General features: G+C 41.3%; 1 long non-coding RNA gene across 1 annotated transcript; it reads left to right on the top strand.

Moving 5' to 3' along the window:
* The first annotated feature begins 10,355 nt into the window (after positions 1 to 10,355).
* On the top strand, positions 10,356 to 11,265 carry LOC126406707 (uncharacterized). Its single transcript, XR_007571731.1, has 2 exons — positions 10,356 to 10,750; positions 11,142 to 11,265. It is a non-coding gene; the product is annotated as an uncharacterized LOC126406707 (long non-coding RNA).
* The last annotated feature ends 1,674 nt before the right edge of the window (positions 11,266 to 12,939 follow it).

The following is a 12,939-nucleotide window of genomic DNA, read 5'->3' as shown; positions in this document are numbered from 1 at the left end:
TATAGATCAGACATATCAGAGCAGCCGTCAGAATCCAACAATAGACTGCACAACTGTCTGATGGCGTTCAGGTGATCCTTGTCTACTTGTAAGGTTAGGATATACCACAGACTATGACCTTATCATAATTACATTCAGTTGGTAAATCATCGAAGGTAAATATAATGTGAATTTGGCAATTAAAAAGCCACAAGTTGAATGCAAAGTTTTGATTTACTGGTCCATCTATGTCATGAGCTCTGGGTGGTGACCGAGAGAATGAGATCGCGGACACAAGTGGCCGAAATGAGTTTCCTTTGTTGGGTGGCTGGGCTCAGCCTCAGATATAGGGTAAGGAGCTTTCAGAGGGCATTCGGACATTCAGAGGGAGCTCCGAGTAGAGCCACTGCTTTTTTGCGTCGAAAGGGGTCAGTTGAGGTGGTATCTAGGCAGGCATCTGACCTGGGTGCCTCCCATTAGGCCCCGGGGCAGACCCAGAACACACTGGAGGGATTACATATCTCATCTGGATTGGGAACTCCTTGGGGTCCCCCAGGAGGAGCTTGGGACTTCTGGGGTACTTTGCTTGACCTGTGCCCTCTCGAACCGGCCCTGGATAAGCGGATGAAAATGGATGGATGGAAGTTGTAAATATCCCCAACTGTATGAACATATTTAAGATTAATCTAGTACACTGTTTGCCAGTCGTGTTGTGAAATGCCAAGACTCCGACAATAAAGGTGAATGTCAAGTAATTTTGTCCCAGTGGTATTTACACTTTGTCTGCCATTTGAAGGCAGTTTCCTGGTGATAAACTTGAAATGTTTGACTTACAAGTTGTTGAGGGACACCCGAATGCACCATTGAGTTTTGTCTCTGTGAAGCTAGACTCTCATTTGGGGAAAGGGGGAACAGGTTCAGGTTGTTTTCTGGCAGCATTCGTCCTAGACAAGCCCTCGGTTTGTTACAAACAGACCCAGAGCAAGAGACAAAAAGACAAGACACACATATGAGATTTAAAAAAAAAAGAAAAGACAAAACCTTTTCCCAAACTAGCTGGTGGAGGGCTGCGATTAGAAAATTATGCCACTTAAACAGACTGAGGTCCAGGCCACTCAGGTGTAGACTATTTCCTAATGTCCTTCCCTATTCTGCCTCTTGGCTCCTGAACCAAATCACCCACACAACCACAGCAGGCATAGAGGCAGAGATGTCACAGCATCCAATCCCCGAATTTGGACGAGGCTTTAATCTGTGGAGACACTGCCTTCATACATGATTACAATTTTCAACCGCGGCCTTTTGTTTGATTTTGTTTTTCGAGAAAGATAAAATATAATACACGCTGTCATTTACCTCCCCCCAAACTGGGGCAAACCTGACTGACAATACCTCATTATTCCTACAAATGTCTTTCAAATCAAATCTCTAATGCTTTCCATCCCAATTACTATTCTACTGTTGTAATCACTTTTGCATGCTTCTGTTCCCAACGTGTTTTGAAGTCATTAACCTGGTGGCTGAGGTACGGAGGCACTGGCAGACCCCAGAAATCACTGTGTGTGAGCGCGTGAGTGCCGTGAGCCTTATTGTCTCCAGAGAGATTTGATTTATATCCTGCCTCAGTCTGTTGTTTGGCATCTTCTCACTCCCTGCTACCCTCTGTCCCCTAGAGCAGGAGCGAGCCAGGCCTTGCCATCAAAACGCATTATTTCCATGCCATCACTCTCACGCAGCCACACATATACCCACTTTTAATGAAAACTAGATCATCAACAACAGCGATGTTATGAAGCCTTTTGATAAAGCTTCCATTTTATTGCTGTATACAATATGTCAGAGTAGTTTTCATCTATACAGAGGAAGTAAATGGTCAACAAAATCTATTCTGGGTGTGGGATTTTTATCACATAATGTGCAAAGGGAAAAAAATACTAGTATGTTGTCAAAGTTAAATCTCACTGGGTGCAGAGGCTGGCTGTGATCTGTTTTTATGTCTCAAACAAAGTAAGATCAAGGCCTGAGGCAAATGAATGCACAGCTGGAACAATCATCCATCCCTTAAGAAGGAAAGAAAAAGACAATTTGACATTTGTACTATAATGATGTGGGAACAGTGGCCCAGCCTGGAGCCACAAGAATGAATGTCAGCATCAATTTTAAGGAGCTAAAGGGGCATAACACTGCAACATCATCCACAGGTGTTGCCAAAATGCTCCAGATCAAATAGAATTTATGTAAAAGTCGTAGAGATAAAACTGATCTTCAGGGCACTGAACAGACAGACATATGGATAGACCTCATCAGTGCTTTGGTCTGATGATGGGAAGAAATCACCTCAGTGTCTCTGGGCTGTTACTCAGATCAATACCTTTTAAAAGGTTTAAACAAAGCTCATGAGGGCACTCAAAATCTTTCACCGTCTGCATTTGGTGTTGCTGCTACCACGTGGCTGTCTCACCAGTTAAAGGTACCATGCAATCGTATGAAAAGCTGTATAAAGTTTTCTGAAGCCACAACCTGGTGTGTGCACTCAGCCGTCCAATCCAAAAATAATGGGCAGAAATAGCCAGGAGCTAAGCAGGTGTGAGGCAGGGGATAAGAAGACTTATCTGCATAAGAGCAAATATACTAAAAAAGATCACATTAGCATAGTTTTGCCCTACAACTAAACTCTTGAAGGGAGTTGCTCGGCACGGAGAGATTAGAAAAAAATTATGAGAATAAATAAGTGTGCTTGTTCCTCGAGGCTGTTAACAACACAAGGGTGGTGGTGGAGATGCGGAGTAGTCCCCTGCAGGGCTCGCAGCACCATCCCTCTTTTCTGATCCCCAATGAAACTGTTTATCCATTAATTTCCTCTTCATTTAATTGGCAGATGGAGGAGCCTCCTTCTCCTTCTGAACTAGCCTGCAGGTTTATTATTCCCACCACAGTGGGCCATCTTCTCCCACATCTCATCCATTTCACTTTGTTGTCAATTCAGGCTGTGAACTTGATGTCTTTGCCCTTTATCTCCCTTTTTATTTTACACCCTGACAGATGATTGAATCAAGATGGGATTAGAGAAACATTCCCAGGAAGGAAGAACTGATATAATGGTATAGATCAGAGAAACATGGACTGTGGAAGAGTTTGAACACATGTCTACTTTAGCAAGGGACAATAATTACACACTGACGTCAACCATTGGTTTGTTGAATACCATTTTGACGCCTCCAGTTTGGCATTTTGGCCATGATCATCTTGTTTTTTGGAGCCAGAAGTGACCGTATTTGGATGAGGGGGCAGTGCTGTGGAGGAGTGAGGGTTGGATCTGACTGAGAGCCCGAGGACACCACTGTGGTAGCAACCTTTCAATCACAGAGCCATTCCCTAAAGCATACCCTGCTTTATCATCTGTTTAATAGACCATTTTGCTGTTAGTAAACAGTGTGATGTTTTACGGTGGGCAGGGCTTAGCTGGAGGCAAAACAATTCTCCACATACATTAGCTAGTGCTAGCTAGCAAGTTCTGTTGGCTTGTTTTTGACAATGGAGGAAGATGATGCGAGTGGTGCATTCAGAAATACTCATTCTGAGTGCCGGAGTGCACTCTGGCACCAACTGGACCTTCTGTAAATTTGGAGTGCTAGTGGAATGTATCATTTGGTTATCCAGAGCACTGCACTCTCAGAGCTGCAGAGCACCGACCAGAGTGAATGTGTGATTAACTTAACCGTTCGTTAATTCATATAGAATAATAAAGCTCTATGTCTTCGACCAACAGGGCTCTCATTTTAGTGTCAAGTGTCAGACTAAATTTACCAACACACCATGTCAGGTCACTCACTCTCCGAGACTGCAAGTGTTACTTGAATAAGTAAACACTGACCACTGGGACCAGACTGGCCGACCCGTACGCTCTCACTCAGTGGATGGATGATTTGACAGGATTGCCAAAGGTGGGATGGCCATCTCTGTGGTTGATCACTATGCCAATCTTACAAAGGAGGACGACACTCGAATGGTTTTCTCTGGTTTGTTTTGCTATTGAAGCTAACGTTAGCTCAAGCGCTATAAAGTTATGTTATGGAGAAATCCAGTATTCCTCTTAATACCTCCCCAAGTTCTGATTATGTGGACACGATAACCCTTAATACACATACGTTATTCATCCCTAAAACAGAAAGTACTTTCCCCAAACCTGATATGAAGTGTGCGCTGCATAAAAAGATAAGATAAAGTTAAGGTTTTAAGCCATGACTCCTTCTATTCTGGCTCCCAATAATACAGAAGACTTCTATGTAGCCTACAGCCCTGTGGAGGCGAATCGTGTTTTGTCTCCAGGTAATAAACAATGTCATTGTGACGTTGGCCCTAAAAGGGTGTATTTGAAATGAAATGACAGTTTACAAAATGAGCATCATGCTTTATTGAAGAAGTCTTGAAACTAGCAACTGAGACCATGAACCCTTTACTAAGGTAACAAATAAAGTCAGAAGCAGGGTCATTTTCTTATAGACTTCTATATTTTTGCAACCAGTGGAGTTGCCCCCTGCTGGCTAATATAAAGAATGCAGGTCAAAGGTACTTCTGCATTGTGTTTTTTTCAGACGCGGAGATCAACACATTCTCACTCCGACCTCATACCATATCGATGTTTGGTCATGGACTCTCCATGTCCACACATGATGTTCAAGGTACCCTGGGTGCGTTGGTTTGAACAACAAATGCACGTGGTTACATTTGGCAACAAAAGCACGTGGTTGAGTTTAGGAAAAACGAACAAGGTTTGGCTCTACAATCTTTCAGGAAACAAACACTCCCAGGTGAAAGTCTGTGGTTGATGGACCCATTCGCCACCCCTCCCACCTGCCCTTATTGGACTTCTGCCCCCTTAACTTTCATTGTTGCCCCACCGTGTTTCTTCTGCCACTGGGCACTGTTAACAAAAACGGTGACTGGCCACTTGTCACGCAGACCTGAATAGACAGCTCTTTTCATTTGTGTCTGACGCCAGAAGTTACCGACCAAGCATAACACTTAGTACTAAACACAAAGTACTGTGTCTATCACACTAAGTCTAATGGAAATGTTATAAATTGTGCAAATATTTAGTAACAGGTCAATGTATTTGTGTGTTGAACGTTTATTGTAGTTGATCCTGCAGTCCTTCTAATAGCTGTTGAGATGATTCACTGAAAGTCACAAATGTCAACCTTCAGGTGGTGCTAGGGAAAAAGTCAAGGTATCATAAAAGTCATTGGAAATATCTTGGAAACTTGAATATAAATGATACCAAATTGCATGTCAATTCATACAGTAATTGTTGAGATATTTCAGTCTGGGCCAAAAAGGTAGATTGACTGACTGACATTTTGTTTTTATCCCTGTCAACTATTCTGAATTGATTTTCATTATAAAACTGTTTACTTGTTTTTTTCCAAACATTCCAAGGGACTGAATTCATTAGATGCCTGCAGACAGCTCATAAAATGTGTGCTATGTTATCACACATAAAATCACCATGTGTCAAAATAACTGCCTCCCAATATGCAAATAATCATTTTTACAAAAATGAAATATCATCATCATTTGGCGGGATGAAAAATATATTTATCAAAGACCAGTTAGAGGGGTCTTATTACATTTCCCAGCGGGAGAGTAATATTTATCTTTCATTCTACAGAAAAATGTGTCTGATTCATCCGTTATCATGAAATCTGGGTTTCAGAAAAGGGATTGGCTCAGTGGGATGTGAGGAAACAAGTGTTGTAGTGCCCTGAGGGAAGGCCAGTGTCATCTATTTGCACCGGTCTCCAGCATAAAAAGTTGATTTACATTTCTGTGTGATTCATGAAATGTTGTCAGATTGCATCTTATCAACACAGTGCTGAACTCTGCAACACTGTGTGTGAACAGACATACAGTAAGGTGTGTTAGCTGTTCTTTCCATGTAATAATGTTTTATATCTATATTACCTGACATAATAAATAATCAGAAATTGCCTTGTGAAGCTGGACACACATTTTCAGCATCTTGTGATGATACTGTATTATTTGGAGAATAGTTTTTTTTTTTTTTTAATATCTGTTATAAAGATGTGAAGTGCTCTGAATTTAATCTATGTTTCTGTATAAGGCTGACATCTTTACAATACACATGCTCACTGATTCAATTCCATCCCGCATTTTTCTAATATGTCTTTTGCTAACAGCAACTTTGCAGCCTTTTCACAGATTTATAATGGCCGCTGCTCGTGGCTCTTAACAATTTAAAACACACTAATAAAAGCCCTCTTGAGAACCCGCTTCAGCAGCTGAAGAGTGCCTGTTTTATGTTGGGGCCATAAAGGCTGTGTGCCTGCTGTGTGTGTGCCTGTTGTCCGAACAGCACAAAATGATAAACAACATTGAGGAAGGTCATGTTAGGAACTGTGGGAGCACAATGGGAATGGAAGGAGGTAGAGAGATTGAGTGTGCCATGGAAAAGCCATCGACTGCCCCCCTCTCTCTCCAACCTCCCTTCCCATTTTCAGCTCAGTGCACTCTTTAGCAGAATTATTGATGGTGCTTGTGAGGTACAGAGGACTGGGATGAAGATGTCTAAATCCCTGGGCTGCAAAACAAGAGCTATGGCAAAGGTTGGGACAGCAGGAAGAACTGCGGTATTGCAGTATTTATTGCTGTGTTCAATATGAGAAAAGGGAGGAAGAAAAATGGAAGTGATCTCGAAAGTGGAGCAACTTAGAACTCACCCTGTTCTGCTGCTACTGTAGTCGGAGTGGGGAAGAGTTACAAGAAAAAAGTAGTAGCCCTGCTTTCAAAATGAGACTTGCAGGTCCAGTAGGATTTAGGGAGATATGTTTGCAGGAAATGGAATATAATATTCACAACTATGCTTTCATTAGTTTATAATCACCTGAAATCGTTGTGATTCATAACCCTATAATTAATTGTTTATAATTTCAGAGCAGGTCCACAGAGTTTGCCATGTTGTTCAGCAGTAGCCCAGAATGGACAAATCATACAGTGGTTCAAGAGAGGGCCATTCTTATGTTTTTTGGTTGACCGTAGTTCTCCTACCTGTTGGCACAGTGAAGAAGTTTCAGTTCTGCAACTTCACTGCTAGTTGCTGTTTAATCCTACACACTAGACCAGTGTTAATTTTGACAGCTATTTTAGATTTAGTCTTAGGGCAAATACCCCCCCTTAGCCCTACCCCTACCCCTTGGCCCTACCCCTACATTTGCGCATTCCCAATTCCTTTTTGCGTGTAGGGGTAGAGGGCATAACGAGGGGTAGTGGGTATGAAACTAGCCCTTCGGAGCGAGGGATTTCAGATGCTGACTTGCCAGCGAGGGGTAGACGTCACCATGGCCACCACCGAGCAAGAGACGGGGGAAAAAGTTCATACATAGCTAACGTTACGGTTGTCAGGTTGCTTGTTAGCTAGCTAGCTAGCTAGCTCGCACTATCTGGCGCCTCGTAATGTTAGCTGGTTAGCTAGCTAGCTAGCAGAAGTCCCCTGTCATCTGTCGTTCATCAAACGAAGCAAACGCGATAGGTAGGATGAACTCAACCCGGAGACTCCGTTGGTTGGAAATGTAGATGGCTCGCAGCTTCCTGTTTGAAATAGTAATGTATACGCGAACGTAACCGACGCGGTGACGTAGTGAGTGGTGTCCCAATTCTTAGGGAAAAATTTCAACCCCTACCCCTTGTTGCTTCATTTCGAGGGCCAAGGGTTCATGGGCAAGGGCTAGGGGTAGGGCCAAGGGCTAAGGGGTAGTGGACAAGGGGGGGTATTGGGATTGGGCCTTGGTTTTGAGATGAAAATGCGTATTAGTCACATTTTGGTCATTTTTATCCTTCAAATTCTTAGTCAACGAAAGTTCAAAAATATTTTAATCGACAAAAACTGAAAATGTTTTAGTAGACGAAAAGTCATGACATTTTAGTCATTATGTTTTCTCAATTTTTTTTCCGTCTTTAAACAAATCAAGTTAATTCAGGTATCACAAATTAAAATCAAGGTGACAGGTTGTATTAAAATTTCATTTATACAATTTTTCTCTACAATTACAAATAGTTTCTACACACTTAGAAACTGTCATTTCTCTAGCAATGTTTGACAGGTTTATGGGGGGACTGATGAGCACACACTTACAGTACTTATCATCACTTGAAAAGTTCAACATCTCTCTATTTATGGTCTTTAAAACTTTGACACCACAAATAACCAATCTGAGACAACTTGGATTTGTACCCAAGTTCACTCTGTCTTAGACTTTAGACTCTGACTTATCGACGATAGTCTGGAGGTTTAAACTCATGTGTTATGTAGTTGGTGATTAAAACTAGACTTTCATCTCTGTCGGAGAAAACTCTGCTGAGTTCAGACTGTTCACCTACAGCACGTCAACAGATGTGAAGTCTGGCAGCTGGCTTTGCTGCCATTCAGTGGCTAACAAGAAGCGCTAACTGCTAACAGCCATCGCTGTAACGAACAAATTTGAAAAATCCATTTAACACTTCCACCATCCTCAGTCAGACAAACATGGCTGCTTATTTACTGCTGAATTACAGCTCACAACTTGCAGCAAAGGCTGATGCTGCTCTGGTATGAGTGTTTTTGCTGGCTTGTGGAACATCCTGGCACAGACTATTTATTGGAGTTTACCACACAGTCACTCATGCAGTGTTTGAAAATAATTGCAAGCACAGCCGTTCGCAGCTTTCGATGTCTGATAGTCCACCACTAACATTTCTGTCATGTCTTGTCTCATCAATGAAAATTAAACATAGATTTTTATTAACAACGATATGTTTAAGTGCAACTTTTTGGCCGAGACACAGGCAACTTGAGGCGACACAACATTTGACCTTTATTGTCACTATTTCTTTGATGTCGGTTTGGTGTGTCTGAGCCTTATCGGAAACCCCCTTTAACATGCAAGTAATCATATGATTCATTGTAAGTATTGCAACAGCAATTTTATGTACAGTACATGATTAAATACCCTCACAATCCACCCATGTGTTTTAGTAATGCCACATTTAAGAACTGAGAAATGAGAAACAAATCACTCAGTCGCAAGGGATATTTTAATAATAAACACAAGATTTGGAAGTGTTTGCAAAATATTTACTCAAGGAAAAGCAGGACTAGTTCTTAAAAAAGGAAAATTAATTCTGACTTTGTGGTTTTCAGTCAGGATCTGAAGAGAAGTTTCACCTTTTACTTCAAAGTCTTTCATTTCTACAGAAAAAGAGGAAGAAATGTGAAGGTGACACGCAACAAATGTTCTACAACACATGATATTCACCTTTGTACAAAGTCTATACTGACTCACCACGAAGCTGGAGAGAACATTTTCTATTTGTATATGTTATATAGAAACATATGGTACATTACAGTAATGGTCCTGGTACTTACTCCCGCTAGGTGTTTAACAATGGCTGCTCATAGGTCAGTTCAAGTGTGAAAAGGGTTTGTGAGATTGGAAGACAGTGGGTGTTTTTTTTTCTTTCTGTGTGTATGTGTGTGTGTGTGTGTGTGTGTATGTGTGTGTGTGTGTGTGTTAAGATGTCCTGTTTCTTCAGTTTCATCATGCTTACAGTGCCTTACTTGTCTCCTCTACAAGCTCAGTGCTAACAGATCTGTTTCTTCTTTCTATTCCCAGGATGTACAGTACATCATCATAACACTGCTCTATGTGCAGATGAAAAGGCAGCACAGGGATGAAGAGGAGCGACACAGAGACATTATTTCAGTAAAATAAACCTAAAGGAAGTCTTGATTGTGATCCCCTTTCTCTGAGCTTTTGTTATTGCACCTTTATATACCTCAGAGGCCTGTATTAAGAAGCCAGTTCAACTTACCCAGGATATCTTTTTGCTATTTGGCTTGACTAACCCTTACATGGGCTATCTGGATAACTGGTACTACAAAGCTGGTTATCATCTAGTTCAGTCATCTCTGGGTTTTGCTATCCAGCCACGAGCATGTTCATGTGAAAGAGGCAGGGGGTGTTAATGATGAGTGACATCATCAGAGCCATGAATGAAGTAGGTCGCTTCATATCATGAACCGCATGTATCTGTGACTGCAGGACAGTGAAATGTGTTGTGGGATTTACACGATACTTTGAAATCTTATAATGGAAATGTAGAAGCATTGAAAATAGTATCCAAAAATTCACCGTCAGCTGAGACTTAAATTACATGTAAGTATGTGTGACATTAGAGTATAGAGTATTTTTTTAGTGTAGAGTATTTTTGCTATTTAGTTGGATGGTGATTAAACTACTCTGAATATGTCACATAAAACACTAAATAAATGCCAGCAGTTTCTGCAACTGAAGTAAAGAGTGTGGAAGTAGCCTCCTCCTCCACCGAGTGTGTCGTCGACGACACGTTTGTACAAGCACACTTTGCATTACCGTAATTCCGCGACGGTTTGTCCTATCGGAAAAATTAAAACGGTTTCTGAAAGCTGAGAAGTTGCGCTTCACAGCCAACATGGTGTTATTACGGTAACTTCTTGGGCGCTGTTGCAGGAAGACCGCGAATCCGCCCCTTTGTTCTCCGCTCCACCCACACAGACGCGGTGTATACGCGGAACAACAACAGAGCGGAGAAACGGAGCAGAGCAGCGATTTTGTCAAGAGAGAAAGAAAGAAATGTCTGGAAGACGGTCCTCCTGGGTGATAAAACCACCACTGAGGTTCAGGGATGGATTGGAGAAAGATGGAGCAGCTGAAGGAGCAATTTCTGGCGAAGAAAGGTAACGTTAGACCTGTTGAATTTCCGTGTTGAATGAAGCTCTCTGTAGCCGGAGAGCGCTTCATTCGTCCAGAATGAGGCTTGGTAGTATCTAGTTTTTACTTTGTATAAGTTATTGTGTGTGTAAATCGACGTTTGTATTGTGTGGTCACCTTTAGAGCAGTGTTATAAGTCAGTAAGTTTGTACAATGTATGTGTGTTTTTTACTTCATGCGTAAATGTGCGCATGACAAAATATGGCGCATTCATTTTATGTTTGGTGACTTTTTTAGTGTAGTGTTGGCTACCAAGTGGTAATTGTATGTATATGTATATCTTTGAACAATGTACCATGCCTTGTTTTTACTATATAGTGTGTGAACAAGCTGAATATTTTTCTGCACTACTTTCAGTTTGTCTTGTGGTGAGGAGCAGCCATCCTCAAGTGAGAGACCTGGGAGAGGGAGAGGCAGAAGACACACTCAGGGCCGTAGAGCCCTTGTCCCCAAACGTGCCCCTGGGGTCCAGCCCCCCCCCTCAATATGGGAAACCCACCCCCAGGTGAAATTTTTGCACACTGTTTGGATGCTGCCATTCTCAAACTCCTGTGTCAAAACACCAACAAGAATGCAGCAGCAAACCTGGAAAAAGGGAGGAAGTTCCTCTGGACTGAAACAAAGAACACCTATATATAGTTTTCATTTTGGTCTGTTTTTGCACATTGAGAGACAAAGACTCAAAAAATTTCATTGTAAATATGTTTTATACTGTTCTAAAAAGAACACCTATATATAGTTTTCATTTTGGTCTGTTTTTGCACATTGAGAGACAAAGACTCAATAAATTTCACTGTAAATATGTTACTGTTCTAAAAGAACACCTATATATAGTTTTCATTTTGGTCTGTTTTTGCACATTGAGAGATAGACTCAAAAATTGTGAATATGTTTTATACTGTTCTAAAAAAACGCCTGTATATAAGTTTTCATTTTGTTGTGTTTTTGCACATTGAGAGACAAATACTCAAAAAACTTTATTGTAAAAATGATTTATACTGTTATAATATCAAATTTATTATGCAAAATCTGTTGTTCATGTACAATTGCAGTGTTTTTTCCTCACTAAATCTCTAAAACCAAATTCCGTTTTTTGGTTTTTCTTCATTTAAAACTGTTATTACACTGTTATTACATGCAGTAAATTGTAAATAACTGTCAGATATTGAAAGTTCAAAGTGTTCTGGAAAAACAGGCAAAATCACTTCCTCACAGGACATTTTCAGGCCCTTTTATAGTTAAAATAAGCAAAAAAGTCCAGGCGGACATTTTGAATCTTAGGTGTTAAAGGGTTGACCGATGAGGTCTATCTGACCAAAAGGCTGCAATTATAATAATGGAGCCCAGTTTTACTCCGAAGTCTTCGAAATCCAGTGCTTGGGCAGTGACTACCGACTTCAGAAACCAATGAAAAAAGGCATCCTTTAACGTAGGCATGATACGAAACACGGCGGGACAAGAACCGATGCTTGCGATGTTGCACGGAGGTAGTGCGTTTATTTTGAAAGACACTGTATGTAAACGGTAAATTTCCTGTGAAAACAGAAGTGTATTTTCAAGAAGACAATGCATGTAACAGGCAGAACTTGATACGGCGTCCCAGAATGTCAACAACCAACGCACCCAGGGTACCTTTCACGTTGTATGTGGACGTGGAAAGTCCATGACCAAAACGTCAATATGTGACAAGGTCGGAGTGAGAATGTGTTGGTTACCAAGGTAATTTATCCCACTAAAAAGAGAACCCGCTTCATAGCACTGAAAATCCAGAGTTAACCCTAAAGTGACCTCGCTAACTCCGAATCCCGCTCCACAGGCCTCAGGAGATGTCCTTGATGGCTACTCTTGATCAGACCGAGAGATGAAGCCTCTTTGTTTCCATCTTTGTTCTCCCAGTGAAATTAAAATTCCATACCTTGAGCCCCTTTTTCATTCGCCGCCGCAGAGAGATGACTCTTATGTTGACAGTTAATGAAACTCACTGGCCCAAGCTTCATTAATAAACTCATAAACACCAACCTCCCTTGATGTTTATTTAGAGCATGGGAAAGAGGAAAGCAAACACAAACAGTATGGTCAGTGTCCCTTTTGATAAATAGATGAAACGTCCCTCTGATCAGTGTTTAGAGTAATGAGATCGTCATCAGAAGGAGGC

Source organism: Epinephelus moara, chromosome 19, assembly GCF_006386435.1.
Source record: "Epinephelus moara isolate mb chromosome 19, YSFRI_EMoa_1.0, whole genome shotgun sequence".
Classification (NCBI taxonomy): Eukaryota; Metazoa; Chordata; class Actinopteri; order Perciformes; family Serranidae; genus Epinephelus; species Epinephelus moara.
The sequence above is the reverse complement of the archived record's forward strand: the minus strand, read 5'-3'. Positions and strand labels throughout refer to the sequence as shown.